The 23,955-nt window shown below is 44.3% G+C and overlaps 1 protein-coding gene across 1 annotated transcript in view; it reads right to left on the bottom strand.

Moving 5' to 3' along the window:
* The window catches only part of LOC121639456 (beta-2-microglobulin-like), a 192,340-nt gene that overhangs the window by 94,294 nt on the left and 74,091 nt on the right, over positions 1–23,955 (bottom strand). The window lies entirely within an intron of this gene.

Here is a 23,955-nt window from a genome sequence, read left to right as displayed (position 1 = left end):
AAAAACATTAAAATGGACAATATGTAGTTAAATTAAATTTCATTACAAACACCTCTGAAATGTTCTGAAATTTCAGTGCAATATATTTTCAGACTTGAACACTATATACATGTACTGTATATACAGCATGTTTATATCTGCAAATACCTCAGGAGTGTGCACCTCTGTTTTTTTTGTACATATTTTTGTAGTTTAGATCTGTTATTTATCTTTTTTATACTGCTTTTTTGCACTGTTACTGCTTTTCTTTTGCATGCTTTTTTCATATGTGTATAATGAGAATAAAAGGCATTCTATTCTATTCTATTCTGTTCCCAGAGCCGATAATAAATCATAATAATATTTTTTACTGTGTATTTTAACCCACAAAGTTATCAGCCCGTCAATATTAGATGGACTTACGTTAGCAGACAGTAGCTAACTAGCTAGCTAACTAACAAGCAGGTGCACCCTCATCATGATTTGATCATCATGAGTTACATCATAAAAACACAGCGGATGCAGAGACCGAACTCCAGTTAGTGTCTGTCCGCAGCATTCAGCTGTGTGTCCGTTATGTTGACATGGACCCAAAACTAGTTGCTGTTTGTGGTTCAAAGATCTTGTATTAAGAGCTCTCACTCTATCAATCAGGCTACTGGATACACACGCGCCCTGCTATGAGCAATTAGGAGAAATTGAGACATTTTCTGAATGGCACGTAGCGCGCATCTTTTTGTGATGTTTTGAGAATTCATACCGTGTCATTTTTACTCTTTTACTAGAGTAGTGGGAAAAACTGTTATATTTTAAGCGGGATTTGTCACGGACTGAGCATCACGTTAGCAGGCTGTGTTGGGAGAAGTCATTCGCACAAGTGCTCCTATTTTTCCCCCCTCGTTCGCACAACAAAATATTCACTCGCATATGCGACAAAAACGGTCGCACTGTAGTGCCCTGGCCGCTGAGGGCAGCGGGCGGAGAGCGAACAGCATAGGTAGTGCACGCTCGATGGCTAACACCAGCATTAGCTTTGACTTACTCAATAATAACAGATTAAAAAACTATACTCCGTGAAAACAAGCATTTTGAAGCGATGTCTCCCACTCCCTAACGGTAATTACAGGAAATTAACTTTACCTTTTGCAGGTGACTCCAAGGTGCAGGTGCTTGCAGCATCAGTGGTAAAAAAAATGGCAGACTCCAAAATATCCCCTGGAGGCATGCTTCTTGGCAGACGGGGTTTCACGCTGCCCAAATTCAGGGGCAGAGGCAAAACATAACAATTTCATTTGGTATCAACATGACTTACATATGCTGAAGTGACGCTGCTAAAAATTAAGTGTGATCCTCAAGATTGGCATATGTTTCGAAGGGAAACATAAATTGTTCATGTTATTTATACCAGCTTAATATTTGTAAATTGCACAACCCCACTTTTCCCCTTTTTTCAGTGTGAGTATTGATCAGGCAGTCCATAAACTGAGTATTAATCAGGCAGTCCATAAACTCAGTCTTTTGATTAAAAACATCATCTCACATCATGTGTGCCATAACAGTCATAGATTCAAACTTTAATAAAACTTTTCTCCCTCCTTCACTCACTGAGAGCAGAAAAGCGGGGGTTTCCAGCAGGTGTTTTCTGTCGAGATAAGGGCCTCTGCTCCCTGTCCGTTGCCTTAGCAACGGCTCTCTGGCCTGGAGCAGTGTTCACGCCACCATAGAAGAGCGCGGCCTTCACACCCTCCTTGGCGGGTTACGCTGCTCCTCATAGACGATGATTCCTCTGTCAGAACCCTCTCCTCGTACTTCGGCCCACAGGAAACTCTTTTGCTGGTCATTGGGGGGACGATGCCACACAGTTACCCCAACTCTCTTCTTCGCTTTTCCAAGCTCTCCAGGTGTGATCCTTCTGTCCTCGGCGAAATGCATCTGCAGGATACTGTTGGATTTCAGCTTGTCCAGGACGTCAGGGGGGAGATCTTCACAGTGTCTCCCTGGGTGGCCTGGCTTCATCATTACAATCTCTTCCCAGATTTCTGGGTTTCCCAGGTGGTTCTTGTTGACTTTTATCATTCTTCCCGCCACCTTAACGAAGAACTGTACAGAGCCCTTCCTTTCTGATACATCAGGTTTTGTTTCTCTCTCCCTGGGACGTTCAGGGCTTAGATTCCTTCTGCGCTTCTTCCTTCTTGGCCTTGTCAGGGGTTCCTTTCTTTCGTCGATCTTCTCCTGCTCCCGTTCTTCCGCTAGTACAGCGGCTGCTTCCATCACCTTGTCTCCTTCATCGGCCTTTTTCATCAACATTGCGATGATTTCTTCTTGTCTGTAGTTGTCTTTAATTTGTCCTTCCAACTTTTCCAAGGAAGGTTTGTTGTCCAGCATTTCACTCGCCATTGCGAGCAGTTGATCTTCTCCAGGACCTTCCGGAGGGAAGTGGTCCAAGGCATCTCCCAAATTGGGTGTTTTGAGCTGTAACTGCTCTAATTCCTGAAACAGCGATTCTGTCTCAGAGAGAACTCCTCTCTGGTCTGCACCCTCCACTCGTCGAGCATGTCTTTGTTCATCTTCCTCCTTGTCCTTCTCCTTCTCCCTTTTGGGCTGATGTGTTTTGGCTGCATCTGCATAGGACAGTTGTTTGGCACACCTTTTGCCTTCGCTATCTCTTCTATCTCCTTCTGCACTCTGCAACGAAGGCATTCAGATCTGAATTGCATGCATGCACATACCAGTATGGTTATATAACGACTCCAGAATATCTGGTCTGTCTCTGTAGTTGGTATTAAGGTCTCGCTTCCCAGGAAGGTCGAGAGAGTAATTTTGTTTCCATTATGCAGCATCACTTTCGCTGGTCCCCCGTTTTGGGCTGTGGTTCTTCTCTCTGCCTCCTATCATAAAAGTACAATATCCCATGACAGGGAAAATGGCTAAGTTAATGTAGGTAAGTATTTGTGACAATATATGTATAACTAATATTTAATATAATAACTGATCCAGTTGATCGAATACCCATGCTAACGAGAGGATAAGTTCAAAAACTGGGGAGTTGCATTCACTAGTCCCAACAGGGCTATAACTGTATTAGTTCTTAGCATAACTGTTCCTCCGTCTCACAAGAGGATAAAATTTATAATACATGAAGGCCTACTTGTTCCCAAGCAGGGCTCTCCTAGCTCGGCACAGAAGCCAATATATGCCTGTCCTTGCCATCACTTAGCCTGTTTTCTGACCCTTCATAAATAATAAAATTATATTACCGTGGTAACTATTGGTGAGGTCCCTTCAGGGTTGTGAGTCGTGCCCTTCCCTTCATCAGGGCTGCTTTCGTTGTCTGAGCTGTTCATCCTGTCCTCCCTTTTTCGCCTGGGTCTCCAATCTGATCTCTACCTCTTAGTAATCTTGTGTTATATCCTATTCGCCCCTCCCCTAAATTAGGCTCCGCCTTTAGGGGCATGGTCTCCCCTTCTCCGTCTGAATAGAGGCATGAGGGGGCGGTCCATTTTATCACGTAGGTTTTCACACTCCAGGGCGTCTCCCTCCTCGGGTAATTCCTGGTGCTACCACATATCTGCCATCTGCTAGCAGGTATCTGGCATCCACTAAGGGTCTATTATAGAAGTATGAGTATATTCCTCCCACGGTCTCCTGGAAGGTCCCTAAGTGGGTTCTATTCCACCTCCCTCCTTCATAGTCTGATCTATTGTAAATTCTCAGCTTTGAGAAATCCTGGGTCGAGGTCAGTAGGGCGCTTTCAATACATTTCACCATAAGTGTTTCGAAGGACGGGTAATTGTTATCCATCCATTCGCTAACCCTTGGGTGTTTAAAGTTAGGAACTTTCATTCCCCATTCCCATTTTCCATTGTTTGGATGCATATAGTAGCCCGGAAAGGGCCAATGCATCCCATTTGGATGGGTTCTGTTATTTTCATTTTTGATAACCACGGGGACGTGGTTACAAACAAGGTCCAGTTAAAGTATTCTCCAATTTCTTGGTCTTCTAGGGCACAGAATGCACACTTATCACTTACTGCTCTTCTGCTCCTCTGTCTTTTACCCATGGCTTCTGGGTTCTTTGCATACTCTGACTCGATCATTCGATTCATTAGTTCTTTCACTCCAAGAAATGTGGTGGCTTCTTTTCTGGTCATTCCCTGTTTCGGTTCCCATGATTCAACCGATTCTATTACCAGGGGTTCCATCAAACAGAGGGTATGATTTGCTCCCTTTTCGGGATTGCAGGTGCAATTCTTTACTTGGAAATATCCCAGACCAATAGCTCCCCAGAAGGGGCTCTTATGGTGATATCTTCCTGTCATGGTTTGACAGGTTATGGTTTCCTGCGTCTCAATCAGCCGTATGATCGCTTTTACCCTGAAGGGTTGATCTGGAACAGTGTTTACAGCTTTCACCACCGTCCCATTCAGGTGTGTTGTGGTGTTTGTCCCTGGTCCCTTTAGTGGGGAGATGTGTACCATCATCTACTCCCAAGTCCAGGATGCACTGGATTCAGGTTTAAGCTGCCAGTCATCTGTGTTAACACAGTTAATTTCTGTGCTATTCTTACATCTAATTTCCGGCATGACAAGGTCAAACCAGTTTTCCCAGATGGTTCTGTTAATACCAGAGCTATTGCTCAGGCCGTCTGTCCTTGGGATCTCTAACTCTGTGAACTCCCAGTACATGGGGTGACCTTCGTTTACTGTGACCTGCTTCTCATATTCGAGAATAAGTATGCTGCTATTCAGTACCACAGTGGTGTATACTGCTATTGTGATGGCCAGTGCGAGGATTATTCCCGTCCTCAGCCATCGTCTACACCTGTCCCTTCTACTCTCCCTTTTGACGGGGTGAATTAGAACTTAACCCTGGGGGTCGATACTTCCTAAGGCCTTCCCAGCGCTTTGTGCTTTGTGCGTTGTGTTGCGGTTTATTTTGTAGTGTTGTGGTTTATTGTGTTATGTTGCGGTTTATTTTGTAGTGTTGTGGTTTATTGTGTTGTGTTGCGGTTTATTTTGTAGTGTTGTGGTTTATTGTGTTGTGTTGCGGTTTATTTTGTAGTGTTGTGGTTTATTGTGTTGTGTTGCGGTTTATTTTGTAGTGTTGTGGTTTATTGTGTTGTGTTGCGGTTTATTTTGTAGTGTTGTGGTTTATTGTGTTGTGTTGCGGTTTATTTGGTAGTGTTGTGGTTTATTTGGTAGTGTTGTGGTTTATTTGGTAGTGTTGTGGTTTATTGTGTTGTGTTGCGGTTTATTTTGTAGTGTTGTGGTTTATTGTGTTGTGTTGCGGTTTATTTTGTAGTGTTGTGGTTTATTGTGTTGTGTTGCGGTTTATTTTGTAGTGTTGTGGTTTATTGTGTTGTGTTGCGGTTTATTTGGTAGTGTTGTGGTTTATTTGGTAGTGTTGTGGTTTATTGTGTTGTGTTGCCGTTTATTTTGTAGTGTTGTGACTTATTTTGTTGTGTTGCGGCTTTTATTTGCTGTGACACCTCTGGGCCACCGTATGTGGTGACAGAGAGGACATCTTTACTCTTTGTAGTCTTTATGTGCGGCATTGATAAATAGCGGTTTAGTTTTATCAGTCCGATCGGGCCATCCCAGTCTTTCTTTAGGGATGTTTGAATATACTCCTTTGCCGTTCGGATTGCCCTTTCAGCTAGCCCATTTGTATTGCTCTGGTATGGGATACTGAATATGGGTTGTATTCCTAGGCTCTCGAGTAGTTTCATTACTTTATCATTCCTTTTTTTTTTTTTTTTTTAAATGTGTGCCATTGTCCATCCTGATTGATTTTGCTGTTATTCTGCCGGAGAAAAATCTAGCCATTGCTGTACTGATTGTGTTGCCCGTGGACGTCCTGAGGGGAAACACTTCTAGGCTAGGCTGAGCTACTACGGCCCATTTGGCTCGTATCTCATTGTGTCTTTTGGATCCGTCAGTGTAATACGTACACTGCGGTTCTGGTTCTGTTTTTTTTTTTCTTTCCTCCTGAGAGGTCTTTCTCCCCTGAATGAAAAGTCCGGGTCTTCTAGCATCATTTGCCATTTTCCCCATCTGCTTCCAAGTGCTTTGCTCCCTTCAACCATTTTTTTTTTTTTCTGCTTCCTTCAAGAGGAGATTTTCTGTTTTTACCAATACTGGTTTTCCTCAACCCAGGTTTCTAATTTCCGGATACCATTTCAACAACAAGCATAAGGTCTTCTCTGTATCCGGATATTTCCTCTCAGTTGGTGAGAAGCTATGGTTTTTCCTATAGAAGGGGGCTCTATTTCCTTCATTGAAGGCTTGGACTGTCCCTCCTAGTTCTCCCACATAGGTGGTTACTTCAATCCCTTTATTAGGGTCTCTGTTGGTTAGAACCACTCGGGCACCTTTAGCCCACACCATCATTTGTCCAAAGAGGAGCTTTTCCTCTTGGGTTAATTCCCTATCATGGGTTGTGATTTTTCCACTCTTTTCTCTTTTCCTAAATCCCCTTTTCATCTCATGAAGGGGTCCACTGTATTGGAAATACCCTGGTAGGTGACGAGATATGTACTCTATTTTCCCTAGAATCCCCTCCAGTTCTTTGACTGTTTTCGGGGTCCCTATTCCCTCCAGGGTTTGGTCCAAGACCCCTCTACCTTGCTTGGTAAATGAAAATCCCAAGTAGGTGCAGGAGTTGGTCGCTATTTCACACTTCTTTAAACCTATTTTAAACCCAGCATTTTTCAGCTTTCCCAGCACTCTTTCGAGCGTGTCCAGGTGTTCTTCCTCATTATCATGAGAGAAGTATACATCATCAATATATATTCCCCTCTCGGGGCTTGAAGTTTCTGAGGTTCCTTCTCACCTCAGCCCATCCTTTTGGCTCATCATCCCATGGCTCCATCTCACTCCTGAATAGGAGGATCCGGTGGGCTGTGATACCTTCCCCATCTATGGGGGCTACTGCTACAGTTACTGCTCCCGGTTCCCTGGGCCCCCCTCCTCCTGCTCCTTCCAGCGCATCGTTATTGATAGCTCGGAAGGGCTGGGGGATGACTGGGGGTTCGAGTTCTGGGACTGGAGGTGGAAAATCAGGTGCAGGAGGAAAATGCGAGGGGTTTAGGCTACTCCCCGGGTGTTCTAATCCCTGTGTGGGATTCCCTCTCTCTTCCTGCGGAAGATCCGGGTATAACCTGTTTCTCCCCGGGTGATCGGGGTTTTCTGGAGGGGTCTAGTGTTTCCTCTCACTCCCAATTCCCTGCTCAGTCGCGGGATTAGGGCCTGGAGTCGCTGAAACTGCTGATCTGAATTAGTTACTATATATACTCTTCTCCCTTCCATGTACTAACTTCCTGCTTTGCTCTCCTTTCTGCTGCATTTTTCTTCTTTTTTTCTTCTTTTTTCTTATCTTTACCGGCAAGAAATTTAGGAACAAGGACTCCTGGTCACTTATAAATCACTGGAACGGATATATTTTTTGATAAATTTAGTTAAATTGCCATCGGAGAACTAGTGGAATGATGTCTCCTAACCCTCCAGTATCAGTGAGCTGCACTGAGTGTGAACAACTTTCTTTGAGGATAACACAGCTGGAGAAGAGGATTGAAACACTGCAAGACATTCATGTAAATGAAGAATTTATTGACTCTGTAGTAGCTTCTGTACATGCTACTGAGTTGTTAAATGGATTGAGTCAAATCTTCATACGTGAAGGCGTGTCGAATGTGGAGCCTCCCGCTACAGACCTGGCTGATACACTTCCCTGGATGTGTTCAAATGACACTGGAATAGCTGGAAAATCCCAAACCAGACCATCAGACTGATCTCTCCTTCTGGAACAGTGTTGGTGCCAGACCAAAGTCATCAACCCCGACCAGAACCTGGTCTGATGTTGTTCGTCGCAGAGGTAAATCCAGCAGGAAGTTTAAAGCTCCAGCACTCACTCCACCACCTGAAGTCTCACTGCATAATAAATATGATGTGTTGAGTCATATTAAAATGAATGATGATGAATGTAATGCAAGGATCTATAAAAACTCAAGAAATAGCCCTAAAACTCAGCCCAGGGCTAACCAGACCAGGAGGAGAGGCCAAAACTCCACAAACAGGAGGACTAGAGAAGCTATCGGCGCCTCCACACAAAAACAAATAGACACAATTCTGATTGGAGACTCTATAACAGCATGTAAGGATGGCAAAGACGGAAAATCTAACACTTTTTATACATCAGTCAGGGAACTGACAGAGATGTTTGGACCATTCTGTCTTCACATCCAGATGGTATGAAGATTATTGTCCACACAGGGTCTTTTGATATTCTGAGGAGGAAAATTGGCTCTGAGATCCTTAAAAAAGACTTTTCTCTGCTGTTGGAGAGACTGTGTCAGTTTGGAGCACCATGTTTACATTTCAGGACCCATTCCTACAGCGGGTAAAGGAATTGAACTTTTCAGACTTCTTGGCCTGAACACATGGTTATCAAACGCATGTATCACCCATGGGATAAAGTTCATTGATAACTTCAATATCTTTTGGAACTGTAAGGAGCGATTCAGACCTGATGGTCTGCATCCAGGTCTAACTGGATCCAGATTACTTGGTGCAGACTTGCGTCATGCTGTTGGGACGGCAAACCCAAACATGATGTACAGATAAGAGCGAAGGACACAGCAGAGAGGAGATCAACTCCCAGCTCTCCCCCCTCACCAGACCCTCTTCTCCACATCACCCAAGGTCTTAAAAGGATGTCTCTATCCCGGACCGGACCCCAGCGACCACCATCTACCAAGAAATACAGGGCTCCCCCTCCTCATCCTCCTCTTAGATCATCTGTCCTGGCAGACCAGGGCATGGGAGGAGGTGCAGGAGGTTCACAGTTTGTGGGGTGAATGGATCTAATCTGTTAACTGTACCTTGTATAACTCAGAATACAACAGAGACCAGTGTAAACTTCATAAAGCTGCTGTACTAAATGTTAGATCTCTGTCCAACAGTCACTGTTAGTTAATGACTTCATCATTTCTCACAGTTTAGATTTTCTTTTTCTGACAGAAACATGGTTAACAGAAGACACAAGTGCTACAGTTCTTAATGAAACACACCCCCTCATTTTAGTTTCATGAATAAATGTGGAAACGGGAGGAAAGGGGGAGGAGAAGCTGCCTTATTTAAAGATTCATTCCAGTTAAAGAAATGTCATTTGGTGATTTTACTTCTTTTGCATATCTTAGTTTTATTTTAAGGGGCACTCCTAAAATCCTATTTCTAATCATCTACAGACGTCCAGGACACTGTGTAAATTTTATTGATGAATTTTCTGAATTATTGTCGGTTATCTCTACTGATTTTAACCATTTCATCTTAACTGGGGATTTTAACATCCACATAGATAACATGATGGATGGTAATGTTAAGGAATTTTCTTCCATACTGGATGTTTGGTTTGGTTTGGTTTCCATCCTCTCCTCATCTTCTGGTCCACAGAGGTTTCCATCTTCTCTTCATCTTCTGGTCCACAGAGGTTTCCATCCTCTCTTCATCTTCTGGTCCACAGAGGTTTCCATCCTCTCTTCATCTTCTGGTCCACAGAGGTTTCTATTCTCTCCTCTTCTTCTGGTCCACAGAGGTTTCCATCCTCTCCTCTTCTTCTGGTCCACAGAGGTTTCCATCCTCTCCTCTTCTTCTGGTCCACAGAGGTTTCTATTCTCTCCTCTTCTTCTGGTCCACAGAGGTTTCTATTCTCTCCTCTTCTTCTGGTCCACAGAGGTTTCTATTCTCTCCTCTTCTTCTGGTCCACAGAGTTTTCCATCCTCTCTTCATCTTCTGGTCCACAGAGGTTTCTATTCTCTCCTCTTCTTCTGGTCCACAGAGGTTTCCATCCTCTCCTCTTCTTCTGGTCCACAGAGGTTTCCATCCTCTCTTCATCTTCTGGTCCACAGAGGTTTCCATCTTCTCTTCATCCTCTGGTCCACAGAGGTTTTCATCTTCTCTTCATCTTCTGGTCCACAGAGGTTTTCATCTTCTCTTCATCTTCTGGTCCACAGAGGTTTTCATCTTCTCTTCATCTTCTGGTCCACAGAGGTTTCCATCTTCTCTTCATCTTCTGGTCCACAGAGGTTTCCATCCTCTCTTCATCTTCTGGTCCACAGAGGTTTCCATCCTCTCTTCATCTTCTGGTCCACAGAGGTTTCCATCCTCTCTTCATCTTCTGGTCCACAGAGGTTTCCATCCTCTCTTCATCTTCTGGTCCACAGAGGTTTCCATCCTCTCTTCATCTTCTGGTCCACAGAGGTCTCCATCCTCTCTTCATCTTCTGGTCCACACAGTTTAAACTGGTTTTAACTCGCTTATTCTTGCTGTGTGAAGGTGATCAGGTTTCGTATCCAGTTCTGAACCCGGTCAGCTCATGTCCTCACATCCACGGTCCTCCTGCGGCTCTTCTGGTTTTAGGACAACTGTGGGGTCTGATCTTCTTAAAACAAACCTAATGTGCTTCATGGGTCACATATTGAGTTATTAAACTGGAATTTGGCCTCTTATAAAGTCAAAATTCATTTGATAAATGCCCCCCGGTTCTCCTGCTACCGTAGCACAAAGCCTCGATGTAATTCCAACCCCGGTTACAGGAATCAGAAAAGTCGCTAAAGTTTTTTTTAGGGGTGACCCGTTTCACTTTCGTTTTATGCACGGATAGGAGGACTACTTTCCTCCAAAGAAGGTTTAACAGAATCTCTGTCTTTCTTCGACGTCGTGCTGCAGAGACGGTGAACTGTTAGCTAACAAGATAGTTTAGCTAGCAGCAACGAGACAAGCAGGTGAACATGGCTGAGAAAAAAGTTAAATAAAGGGAGGCCTAATGATGGACTTGGAGCCTGATAAATCTCTTCTAAGCTTATGTGAACATCTTCCCCAGACCCCTCTTAACCCCAACCCAAAGAAGATCTGCACCAGAACTCTGGAGGTGGGGAGGAAGCTGTGTCTAATGCTGACATCCTAAAAGCCATCGATGGGCTGAAGGACAGATTCTCCACATTTCAACAAATGGTGAACAAAAACACAGCAGAGATTATTTCAGCGCAGGAAGACGTGAAAAGTCTTGAGATACAGAGATGACACCATGAAGAAGCTGGATGACCGAACTGATGCAGGGAAACAAGAGGAAGCGGAGCGGTACAGCCAGCGGTGGAACATCCGTCTGCTCAGAGCTCAGCAACGAAGACGTAAGAAAGGAAGTGATGGAGATAATCACCCTGATCATCCCAGAGGAGAAGAACAGATGAAATTCATGATACTGTACAGAGCTGGTGGACCGAGAGATGAGAACAGCTCACGTCATCAAACCTTCACTATGCACACTTTCCAGCACAAAGTACGAAGCTCCTCTCACCTCCGATGTGATGAAGAAACAGAGTCTCAGGCTGGTGAAGATCTCACCTGCACGGAGAGACAACGCAGAAGCAAACTGGTAAAAATCTCAAGAAAAGCTGGAATGAAGGAAAGAAGACCAAATGGATTGGTCCGGTGGCCATCATGGACGATGTAAAAGGTCTCTGATCGGTCTATATGATAATCTAGATACCCTAAGTTTACCATGAAAACCACCTACTAACAAGGTCTTTCAGCTTCATCAGGCTTTTGTTGTTACTATTTAAAATTAGTAATAACTAAAGTTCACTGTGACTCTTGTTTACATTGAATATAATGTTGGAAATACATCAGGTTCTCCGGTAACATGTTAATAACCAACAATAATTTCCTTTTCTATGAAACCTTCCTACCTTAAGAAGGTTTACACTGAGCCACTTATTGTTCATGTAGAACACAGTGGTGATAATATAACGACTCCTCTGTTTAATTTACTGCCGTTTACGTTATGAATAGTTAAATAATCGAGGACCGAGGTGGCCCTTCCTCCATCCCCTCCCTTTGTGACCTCTCTCCCCCCGATTTCATTTACATGTTAGACACTACCACATTTAACAGTACTGCACTACACACATAACACACACTCACACACACTGAGGGAGTCCTGAGGGGGTCCTGCTGCCTGGCAGCAGTGGGACCCATCACCATCTCATGGCTCCTTCAAGTTTTTAATTACATTATAAATAGCCCATACTCATGCACACACAACTCAGGCTGGGGGGCAGGGGGGCCGGGGTCTTCCTACGCCCTCGTGTCCCGGGATGCACTCGGGGCTGCGGGGGGTGGAGGTTCGGTGCCTGCCTGGAGTCCTGTGTGGGGTGCTGCTGGGCGCCATCTGCCCTGGGGGCTGCCCTCGGTGCCGCGTCGGGGGGCTGGTGAAACCCCAGGGAGAATGTATGTGGTTGTGTGGGTGTGTGTATGTGGAGAGGGTCGGGTCTGGGGCCCACCAGGCCCTAGACTCCCTGGGCTGCCCCTGGTGGGGGGCGGGGAGTGCGGGGGGGTGAATGGGTAAGGGTTGGGTTTTTTTTTTTTTTTTGGGGGGGGGGGGGGGGGGGGGGGGGGAGACACCTGCGGACACGTTCTTGTCCCTGGGGTGCCTAGCCTTGGTGTTGGGTTGGCATGGCCCACGGTGGTTTTGCCTGGGGCGGTCGGGCCCCGTCGGGTTCCTGGGTGGGGCTTTGCTGGGGGGAAAGGGTGGCCCTTGGGCCTGTGGGGCGCCTGCCCTCCGTGCGGCCCGCGCCGCAGCGCCCGGCGCCCGCTGGGCCTGCTCGCCGTCACCCTTGGCGGCCCGGTGCCCCTGCCCCGTCGCGCCGGGGGTTCCGGTCTGGGGACCCCTCTGCTCTGGTCCGGGTGGGCCGCTGCTCTGTCTGCTTTGGCTGTCCCGGGCTTGGTAGTCTGTGGATCTGCTTGGCCTTTGGGGCCTCGGGCTCCCCCCGTCCCCTGCTGATGCTTCGGGGTGCGGCGTGATCGCGGCCCCCTTGCGGGTACACATTTCCTCCCTGTTGCATGGCCACACATGCATATTAACACGTGCATGCTCACAAACGTGCTCGTCTCTCCATCCGCTTCTCACTAGATGTAGCTGATGTTTGTGTGTTGGTACGTTCATCTGCAGGTACGTTTGATGACTATTGTAATTTTTTATATCATCATCATTCTATCTTTCTTTCGGTATCATGTAGTACTGTGGTAGTTTATGTTGTTTTTTTTTGTGATATGTTCTGGGCAGCATAGACAACTGTTATTTCCACATTTTAATCCTTTTCTCTCCCTTTTTTTCTCTCTCTCTCTTTCTTCCTCTATCTCCCTGTCAGGTTCGGCACTGACATATAAGACTAAAGAAAATAAGATTACAATAAAAATAATAAAAATATAAAGGGCAGCCATGTATATAACATGTATATAACATGTATATAACATGTATATAACATGTCTCCCTTGGTAGAGCAAATCTGTCAAGCAAAATATGGCACACAGACCACGTTCTGTATGTTAGGATGCTGGACAGGACAGGTTAAAAAAATAAATAAATAAATAAATAATCGACTTTCTACAGAGGAGCAACCACTGCTTGTCTGAGCAGCTGTCTCATTTATTTAAAACAAGGATAAAAGAGTCCAAAGATTTTACTTACGGTACTCAACATTTATTTTTCCCTTTTAAGAGCATCTACTTAAAGTTTTACATTCTAGCACTTTACAAGTTTCTACTTATCTTCATCCAGTTCACTTTGTTTTCTTTCTGCTTCTTTCCTTTTCTTACATGGCAGACTTACATTTTAGTTCTTTAAAAATAATCTCCCTTCATGTCAGAGGTATACGTGAGACCACAAGAAAATCTATTTTTGTTTTCTGTAGACAGAAAAATGCTGACTTGATTCTTTACAAGAAACTCATTGAAGTAATAATGAAGTGACGTTTAGGAAAGCACAGCGGGGTGATCAGTGTTATTTTGTCCTGCCTCTCAGCAGCCAGCAGGTGGCGCCGTTTCCTTCACACACTTACAGGTAACATCACTGAGTCATCATCTTCAGACGAGGGTAGATGGATTCTTCTGGCTTTCAAACATCTTCTTTATAGTCTGTAATTTGTATGATCATAATGATGCAGCTCAGACAGAAACTGAAACACAAGGAGCACATGACTCTTGGAGATTATAACTGGATGCAGATTACTTGGTGCACACTTGCGTCATGCTGTTGGGACGGCAAACCCAAACATGAGTGTACAGATAAGAGCGAAGGACACAGCAGAGAGGAGATCAACTCCCAGCTCTCCCCCCTCACCAGACCCTCTTCTCCACATCACCCAAGGTCTTAAAAGGATGTCTCTATCCAGGTCTGAACCCCAGTAACCACCATCTACCAAGAAATACAGGGCTTCCCCTCCTCTCCCTCCTCATCCTCCTCTTAGATCGTCTGTCCTGACCGAGCAGGGCATGGGAGGAGGTTCCCAGAGCAGCAGAATTCACAACAAAGATAACATGCCATGATGCGTTCAGGGTCCTTGCTGTAGTTTTGCTACTACTGACAGCTGTTCTGAGATCAAGCCTGGACCCAGTAGGATTCCTGTGTTAGTTAGTAAAGTAAGGAATCGAACACGGTCAGTTTGTGGGGTGAATCGATCTAATCTGTTAACTGTACCTTGTATAACTTAGAATACAACAGAGACCAGTGTAAACTTCATAAAGCTGCTGTACTAAATGTTAGATCTCTGTCCAACAAGTCACTGTTAGTTAATGACTTCATCATTTCTCACAGTTTAGATTTTCTTTTTCTGACAGAAACATGGTTAACAGAAGACACAAGTGCTACAGTTCTTAATGAAACAGCACCCCCTCATTTTAGTTTTATGAATAAATGTCGAAACGGGAGGAAAGGGGGAGGAGAAGCTGCCTTATTTAAAGATTCATTCCAGTGTAAAGAAATGTCATTTGGTGATTTTACTTCTTTTGAATATCTTAGTTTTATTTTAAGGGGCACTCCTAAAATCCTATTTCTAATCATCTACAGACGTCCAGGACACTGTGTAAATTTTATTGATGAATTTTCTGAATTATTGTCGGTTATCTCTACTGATTTTAACCATTTCATCTTAACTGGGGATTTTAACATTCACATAGATAACATGACGGATGGTAATGTCAAGGAATTTTCTTCCATATTGGATGTTTGGTTTGTGGCAACATGTTAAACAACCGACCCACATTCGAGGCCACATTCTGGACCTGGTTATTTCAGGGTGTTGATATTTCTTCTGTTGTGGTCGCTGACTCGGCCTTTCTAACCATTTTTGTATTTTGTTTGATTTACTGATCACTCAGAATGTTCAACCAACCTGCTTCTCCGTTAGGAAGAGGTACATTAATGAAAGAACAAGTGCTAAGTTTGTGGAGGCCATAGCTATGTTACCAACAACCAGTGCAGAGTCAGTTGATGGACTCCTGGATCATTTCAGTCTGAAAATCTTGAATGTAATGGATGCTGTTGCACCGATAAGAATCAAGAGCACTTTGAGCAAATAGAAAACACCATGGAGAAACACCACTGTGGTTACCAGCCTAAAAAGAGAAAGCAGAAAAACTGAGCGGAAATGGCGGAAAAATAAACTTCAAATTCACTCTGAGCTGTACAAACAAAGCCTGCGTAACTATAACAATGAGCTGTGAAGGCCAGAGAGCTGCATTTATCTGGAATGATTAACAGGAACGTCAACAATTCTCACATTCTGTTTGCTATGATTGAAAAACTTACTAATCCTCCTAAACAGATAAGCCCTGAGCTCCTTTCCACTGAGAAATAAAACCAATTTACCAACTTTTTTAGCCAAAAAATTAAAACAATTAGGCAAAATATTAATTCTACACAGTCAAACAAGAAAACTAGTCTGTGTCTAAAACCCAGAAATAATTCTGATGTTATGTCGCAATTTAAAATGACTTAAAAGTCCTACAAGAAACAGTTTTTACCTCAGTAGAAAGTGGTCTCCTACTGATAGTTAACAGCTCGCTGGCATCAGTCACTAAAGATAGCTGCTATTAAGCCTCCTAAAGAAAAGGCCTCTAGACGCCTCTATAATGAACAACTATAGACCGTCTCTAACCTCTTTTATTTCCAAGATTATTGAGAAAGTTGTATTTTACCAGCTTCATGACTTTTTAAATGACTGGTTCTGGTCTAGTATCAGTCCTGGTTCTGGTCTTGTATCAGTCCTGGTTCTGGTCTAGTGTCAGTCCTGGTTCTGGTCTAGTATCAGTCCTGGTTCTGTTGGATCTCAGTGCTGCGTTTGATACTGTAGACACAGAATCCTGTTTTCAGGCTGGAAAACTGGGTTGGACTTTCTGGAGCGGTCCTTAACTGGTTCAGGTCCTATTTAGAAGGCCGGAGTTATTTTGTTACGATCGGCAGCTATGAATCCGAGCGAGTGGCCATGACTTGTGGAGTCCCCCAGGGGTCAGTCCTTGGACCTCTTCTGTTCAACTTGTATATGCTCCCTTTGGGTAAAATATTACAGAACTATAGCATTAGTTATCAAAGTTATGCAGATGATACACAACTTTATGTGTCTCTGTCACCAGATGACTGCAGTCCAATAGACTTAATGTGTCAATGTCTGGAGCAAATAAACACCTGGATGAAGGAGAATTTTCTACAATTAAATGAAGACAAAACTGAGATTATTCTGTTTGGTAGAAAGAGAAGAGGGTCAGCATTGGCAAACACCTGGAGACTCGGGCTCTTAAAATTACCAACCAAGTTCGTAACCTGGGAGTGTTGATAGACTCAGACCTGACTTTCAGCAGCCACATCAAAGCTTCACTAAGAAGCTTTTTACCAGCTCAGAAACATCAACAGAATTAAAAGTTTAGTCTCCCAGAAAGACCAGGAGAAACTCATCCATGCATTCATCTCCAGTAGACTGGATTACTGTAATGGTCTTTTAACAGGACTTCCTAAAAAGAACATTAAACATCTGCAGCTCATCCAGATGCTGCTGCTAGAGTTTTAACCAGGACTAAGAGATCTGAACACATCACACCAGTTTTAAAATCTTTACACTGGCTTCCAGTCAGTCACAGAATAGATTTTAAAACCCTTCTGATTGTTTACATCCCAGAATGGTTTAGGCCCAGAATACATCTGTGATATGTTCAGAGAATATAAACCTAGCAGAGCTCTTAGATCCAAAGACTCTGGTCAACTAGTCCAGGCCAGAGTCCAGACTAAACATGGAGAAGCAGCATTTAGCTGTTATGCTGCAAACAAGTGGAACAAACTGCCAGCGGAGATTAAACTTTCCCCAAATGTAGACATTTTTAAATCCAGGTTAAAAACATTTCTTTTCTCATGTGCCTATGCATGAAATCTGTACGGTAACTTTTTTTTTTTTTTACTTATCTTGCTTTTAATCATTTTAATGTAATTTATTATTTTATTGTGATTATGTGTTGATTATGTGTTGATGCCTTTTACTATTCTAAATATCTGTGATGTCTTTGTTTTATGTAAAGCACTTTGAAATGTCCTGTACATGAAATGTGCTGTACAAATAAACTGCCTTGCCTTACATAAATGGGGCAACACGACATGTAAAGTTTATTTCCATGTTTTGTTTTTATAAAGTATAACCTGCCTGCATATCTGTATGTATTCCCCCCATCGTATGACCAGTAGTTAAACGTGCACTGCTTTGCTGCATGTACATCCCTGTCTTCATCTCTAACAGAATCCTGGGAGGATTAACTAACAAGTCTGCAAGCAAAGCAGACGAGGAAGGTGTCCAGGCTGCCTTCAGGGAAGTACTTAAGGACCTGAATATGTTTTGTGGAGAGATATTTCTTTTATATCTCCAGTTCTTCTGCTCTCTGGTCTGGAGTTAGAAGACCTGTTAACCAGTCATGCTACAACATGTTCCTGCATGCGTGAGGTAACCGCCAATGATTTATTTCTCCTTAGTACTGTTGGGCCTCTTCCAGCCACAAAGGTAACAGACCGGTGCTATGCTGCAGTTGTGATGGGAGGAAGAAATCAAAAGAGGGGAGGTTGACCAGCTTCCTCTCTGGAGCAGCCACATGTTCCAAGTAAATATTTGTTGTTTTAGATGCATCTAGCTGGTTTAGGTTTTAGTTTCCTAACCTAACAGGTGTTGTGTATTAAGTCCACACAGACCTCCTCACCGTTCAGGCCAGTGTCTGGAAAACCAGACATTGGCCAAGCGACACATTGAGGTGAAGACCAGACCGTGTTTGTTATGATGCAAAGGCCTGTTTGTCTAATTTGGCTCAGCAGTTTGTTTCTCCAACACTGATTTCAACAGACTGGAGAAAACATCTCGGAGGCATGTGAGCACCTTGAGAAGCTGCTAAAGAGCTGTGGATACAGGAAGACACAGTCCAGCTTGGTGTCCGATGTTCGAGGGAGGACTGCAGGTAAAACTGTCCTTTTAACAATTCAGTCATTTTCTCTGTTCTTGTGGACGTATTTTTAACAGAGTGATGGTGAAGGTGGCATGAAATAGTTTTTTTTCTATCTCCACAAGGAAAGACCAGTCAAAATGACCTGGAGAAAAGCATTGAAGGGCTGCACCTGAGCATCAAGCAGAGAAAATACCAGCGGTATCGTCAGGCTTGGGGGGGGCACGCCACAAATGTTTTTGTTTTAATGACATGGGGGGAGCGGAGACATCAGCTAAGGAAACAGATGCAGAAGAAAAGCAACGTAATGCTGCTCTGGGGCAAATTTACACCTTCCCTCCTCCCAGTGAGCTCTGGGCTGAGGAAAACTTTTCCTGGCCCCGGAATGTAAGGACATAAGACACGTTTACAACTACCTTCATATCCAGTTTACTTCCTTAAATTTCAAGAACAGAGTTTATATACAGCAGCTGTCATGCCTGCTCCTTCCTCTCAGGTGAGCTCCACCTCTCCTGAGTAAAAGTCACCGGTTACAGCAATACAATACCCAGAAAGCCTCTGCTTCAGCCACCTGGGATCACACCGATTTTCTATCATCATCATCAGTTACTGTACCTGGTCGTCTGCCTACTAATACTCTACTGCTCAGACTCATCATTGTGTTGTATTCCTGGTCTTTTTGTTGACCCACACCGGTCCTTTCTGTGTTTGTGTCTCTATTAAATCCTCTTAACTCCACCTTTATCTGCTGGTGCTGCAAAGATTTGGGATGCTGCTCTTATTGACACAAGCCAGGGAGGAGATGGATATTTATAGATCAGAGAATAAGCTTGTTAGATGTAGCTGAAGACACATGCCTGACATTTTAATTATAATGTCCCTCTGAGGAAGTAGGATGTCATCATGGGAGAGTGTATTTAAAAGCTCAGATTCCTACGAAAGTACACATGCTGAAAGACGCCTCCTAGTAATTTAGAATCACTGATAAAACTTAATGTGAGTTTCATGGCGACGTGTTAAAGGCTTTATGAGGCGGTAAATCTGCTGACCAGACGGAGAGAAGAGGAGGTTAAGCAGCACTGGGAGGAGTGTGGTTGGAATACTGGAAGAGATTTCCTCCCAGCTTCCTGAAGGGATCACCTAGGGCTGCTCGACCAATCACGATTATTCATTATTCACTTTAACAACATGAATTTATTTATTTATTGAACTGTGGCTTTTTAAACAATGTTGTTTATAGGATTTCCAACATTTAAGAAAACATTTCTCCCATAATAAACCATTAAACTTAAGATTTTATTGACAAAGTTCAAAGACTGATAAAAGAGGAATATACGGTGCAAAAATATAAAGTAAAAATGAATAAAAAATATAAACTATGTTTTAGTGAACGTCCTGATGCAAAGCTTATTCTAATACATTGTTAAATAATCATTAAGGCCGGTTGTATAGCTAACTGATTGTTAGGTATGTACGTTTAGGTTAGCTGCCTTAAAAAATCCAACAAAACACCAAAAGGAATCGCTTTCCAAAGAAAGAAATAAAAACTAGTTGTCCTTCACCATCACAACATGGCTCTTGCAACCTCTGGAAGGGTTTTAGCCGGAAACACCAGCCTGTTTACCTGCTCTGGTTCAGAGATGCAGCCAGGCGACAACATTTCCACCTGTGCTGAAGACCCTTTCTGATGAGTTGGGATGGGATCTTTGTGGCTGGGATGCAAAGATATTTCTTTTCCAGGATGGAGAGTCGTGGGAAGAGTTTCTGGGATAGCTTCCACCACTCCAGCAGGTCTTCCTCAGTGTCCAGTGTTCCTGCCTGGAGGTAGGTTGAAGCTCAGGAGCTATGGCCTGGTCTTCTGCAGGGCATGTCCTGCACCAGCTGTGCTGTCAGGGACCAAGAAGAAGCTTGCTGGCCCTTCCTCCTCTTCTTCAGGTTTGATCAGCAGCAACCAGTGTCACCAGCAGGCATCTCCATCTGCAGGAGTCTGCAGCAGTGGGAGGAGTCTGCAGCAGTGGGAGGAGTCTACAGCAGTGGGAGGAGTCTACAGCAGTGGGAGGAGTCTGCAGCAGTGGGAGGAGTCTGCAGCAGTGGGAGGAGTCTGCAGCAGTGGGAGGAGTCTGCAGCAGAGCGCTGCAATGCCAGCTACACTCGATTTGCAGCTGAAAACAGCACGGGAGGAAATGGTGAAGGACAACAATTATCAGATCATTTCATTTTTATGATCGTTGAAAACCCAGATCGTAATTGTGATAAAATTCCACTAATCGCCCCAGGATCACCCAGCAAAGTGAGTCATACCTTTCTGTAACTTGCATTGATTCCAGAGCTCGTAGCATTTCTGTTTTCCTCTTTTAATGTCGGTGTTACAGCAGCCTGCCTGCCGGCCTACTGACAGGACAAGACTGCAGTTTGCCCTGCTGATGACTGACAGCGAGGGTCTCACCTGGAGCCGCCCTCCTTCCACCAGGTTCGGTCTACCTACTTCCTGGATGCCAATCGCCTGACCAATGACGACATGCACCTATTAAGCCTCGTCACCCACTTCATTCGGGCCAGCTTGCCAGACTGGGAGCATTACCGAACGTGTTGATTGTGGAAGTTACCCTGTGTGGGTTTGTCGTGTTTAAACTTTTGTTAATTAATAAGATTGCTGTTTGAGTTTGATGTTTCTGTTCCCTGCTTGAGGTGCAGTCTTGTTGGTTGAAGCTTTTTATTTCCGCCTGTGTGTGTGTGTGTGTAACCCTTTAGTTTTTTTCTTGTTTTGAAGGTTCTTGTTTTATTATTTGTAGCTTCAGTCAACACCGGATGGTCGTATTTGTAACTGAACCCGTTTGTGTGTTTTAATAAATTGTACTTTTTGTTTGAGGTTCGGTATCCGACTGGCTTGGTGTTCCGTCCTTACTACCCCTAGTTAACTGAGGACGTAACAGTCGTTGTCAGACAGCTCTGAAGCTTGACGGGGAGGACGTGAGGCGCTACTCTGTCTGTAGAGGAGGTCGTCTGCAGGACAAGCTCAGCGTTTTGGATTGAAGGCCTCGTCTCTGATGACTCCTCCTAGACGAAGACTTGGCCAGTAGCTCCTCTGGTGAAGAACTTGGACTCTAGCACCTGACTGCTGTCTGGATGGGGAAACTACCAGTTGTGTAATCTGACAAATAAATTTCTTGTTTTTGACATTGGTGGATTTATTTTCTGCTCTACGTGACTGTAACTTCTAAATTTAACAGACGGTTGGATGCTGTCGGTCTTTTCTTCTCTTACCTGCACCTGTGCTGAATTCACCTTTTCCAGACGTTTGTGAAACTGATTAATAAAGTCTAATCTAATCTCACAGTGGAGAAATTTACTTGTTACTCGTTACTGACGGCCTTTTCTAAACTGGATGTTGTTCAGTGACGTGTTTGTGTTGAACACACTGTCCTGGTAGATAAAATTAATGTTTATTAGCAGAGATCAGAGACATTTCATGTCTTCCATACTGGTCTGTATCAGTGCATGAAGATGTACACGGCAGGTCTGTTATGAGCTTACTTTCCTGAATATTGTGATGATCTGGGATGTTATTGTCGCTTCCTCTGGTCAGTGGTCTGAATTTGATCCAGATCAGAGCCCAGAGACCTGAGACGTGGCAGGACAAGCACTTCCAGGGCCTCAATGCAGGTGTGAAGCTCAGCAACCCACAAGTTAAAGTGCTGTGAGGGTTAAATTCACAGTGAGCGTTGAAAATGATGCCTGAGACTTACTGAGGACGTCAGTCCTCCTGACGATGATCATACTGTAAAACCAGCCCGGGTTTAGAGGAGCCGCTCATTAGGGTTGGGGTTGCTGGTTTCTCTGGGACATCGTTCAGGCTGCGTAGCATCTAGATGACTGAAATTTACAGCACATGTTCCTGTTGGACCATAGATGATGTGTGTTGGTGCATGTAACTCAAGTAGAAAGATCTAAAGCTAGAGTTGATCCCCACTCGTCACAGACTGATGTTCCAGGTTTACAGGGGGTGGATTTTCCCCCTTTAACCTAGAAAGTTGACATTTTCATGTTTTTCTGCCCTTCCTGAGGATCACGTCTGTGGTGGTTTGACCCTCTACGTCCGTTCTGCAGCCCGTGCAGGGCGTGGAAACGTCCAGTTCAGACATATTCCACGCATCATAACTTGGTTGACTTCGCTCCAAATAAGATGAGATTTCTGAGACGTATTCATACCAGAAACTAATGTTTTAAAACTGGAAGCCCCATGTCCTTCCTGAAGCTACTTCCTGTTTGGGAGGGGCTTATGAAAAGATTCCACCAGATGAGGTTTTAGTTTCAGAGGCCTCACAGTTGATGCTTCAGATCTGTGTCTACTGTAGAGGCCGAATGAGAGCAGATAAAGCTGCAGGCTTCATGTCTCGGCTCGGCTTCGAAGGGTTCAGTGAGCTCTGTGGAGCGACTTTAGAGGAGTGTCTAACACCAGGCTTGTTTCACGACTAACAGCATGAAAACAATGACCTCCTGTCTTTAGGAGCATTTCACACAAGGAACCAGCAGGTGTCGATGAACAGGGCATAAGCTGCTACTTCAGGCCATCAGCAGCCTTATGTCCTGATATATGATGATTATATTGTCTTAATATTTAATCAGTAGTTTGGTTGTTTGTAGTAATAAACTTAATAAAAAAGCTACAGGCCTCATCTGATCAACGACACACCTACAGGTGTTTGAAATTCACACCTGGGATTGTTTAAAGGGACGGGGTCTGAACCTCATCTGATCAACGACACACCTACAGGTGTTTGAAATTCACACCTGGGATTGTTTAACGGGACGGGGTCTGAGCCTCATCTGATCAACGACACACCTACAGGTGTTTGAAATTCACACCTGGGGTTGTTTAACGGGACGGGGTCTGAACCTCATCTGATCAACGACACACCTACAGGTGTTTGAAATTCACACCTGGGATTGTTTAACGGGACGGGGTCTGAGCCTCATCTGATCAACGACACACCTACAGGTGTTTGAAATTCACACCTGCGGTTGTTTAACGGGACGGGGTCTGAGCCTCATCTGATCAACGACACACCTACAGGTGTTTGAAATTCACACCTGGGATTGTTTAAAGGGACGGGGTCTGAGCCTCATCTGATCAACGACACACCTACAGGTGTTTGAAATTCACACCTGGGATTGTTTAACGGGACGGGGTCTGAGCCTCATCTGATCAACGACACACCTACAGGTGTTTGAAATTCACACCTGGGATTGTTTAACGGGACGGGGTCTGAGCCTCATCTGATCAACGACACACCTACAGGTGTTTGAAATTCACACCTGGGATTGTTTAACGGGACGGGGTCTGAGCCTCATCTGATCAACGACACACCTACAGGTGTTTGAAATTCACACCTGGGGTTGTTTAACGGAACGGGGTCTGAGCCTCATCTGATCAACGACACACCTACAGGTGTTTGAAATTCACACCTGGGATTGTTTAACGGGACGGGGTCTGAACCTCATCTGATCAACGACACACCTACAGGTGTTTGAAATTCACACCTGGGATTGTTTAACGGGACGGGGTCTGAGCCTCATCTGATCAACGACACACCTACAGGTGTTTGAAATTCACACCTGGGATTGTTTAACGGGACGGGGTCTGAGCCTCATCTGATCAACGACACACCTACAG

Source organism: Melanotaenia boesemani, chromosome 5 (assembly GCF_017639745.1).
Source record: "Melanotaenia boesemani isolate fMelBoe1 chromosome 5, fMelBoe1.pri, whole genome shotgun sequence".
NCBI lineage: Eukaryota > Metazoa > Chordata > Actinopteri > Atheriniformes > Melanotaeniidae > Melanotaenia > Melanotaenia boesemani.
This window is presented reverse-complemented; position numbering and strand designations above follow the sequence as displayed.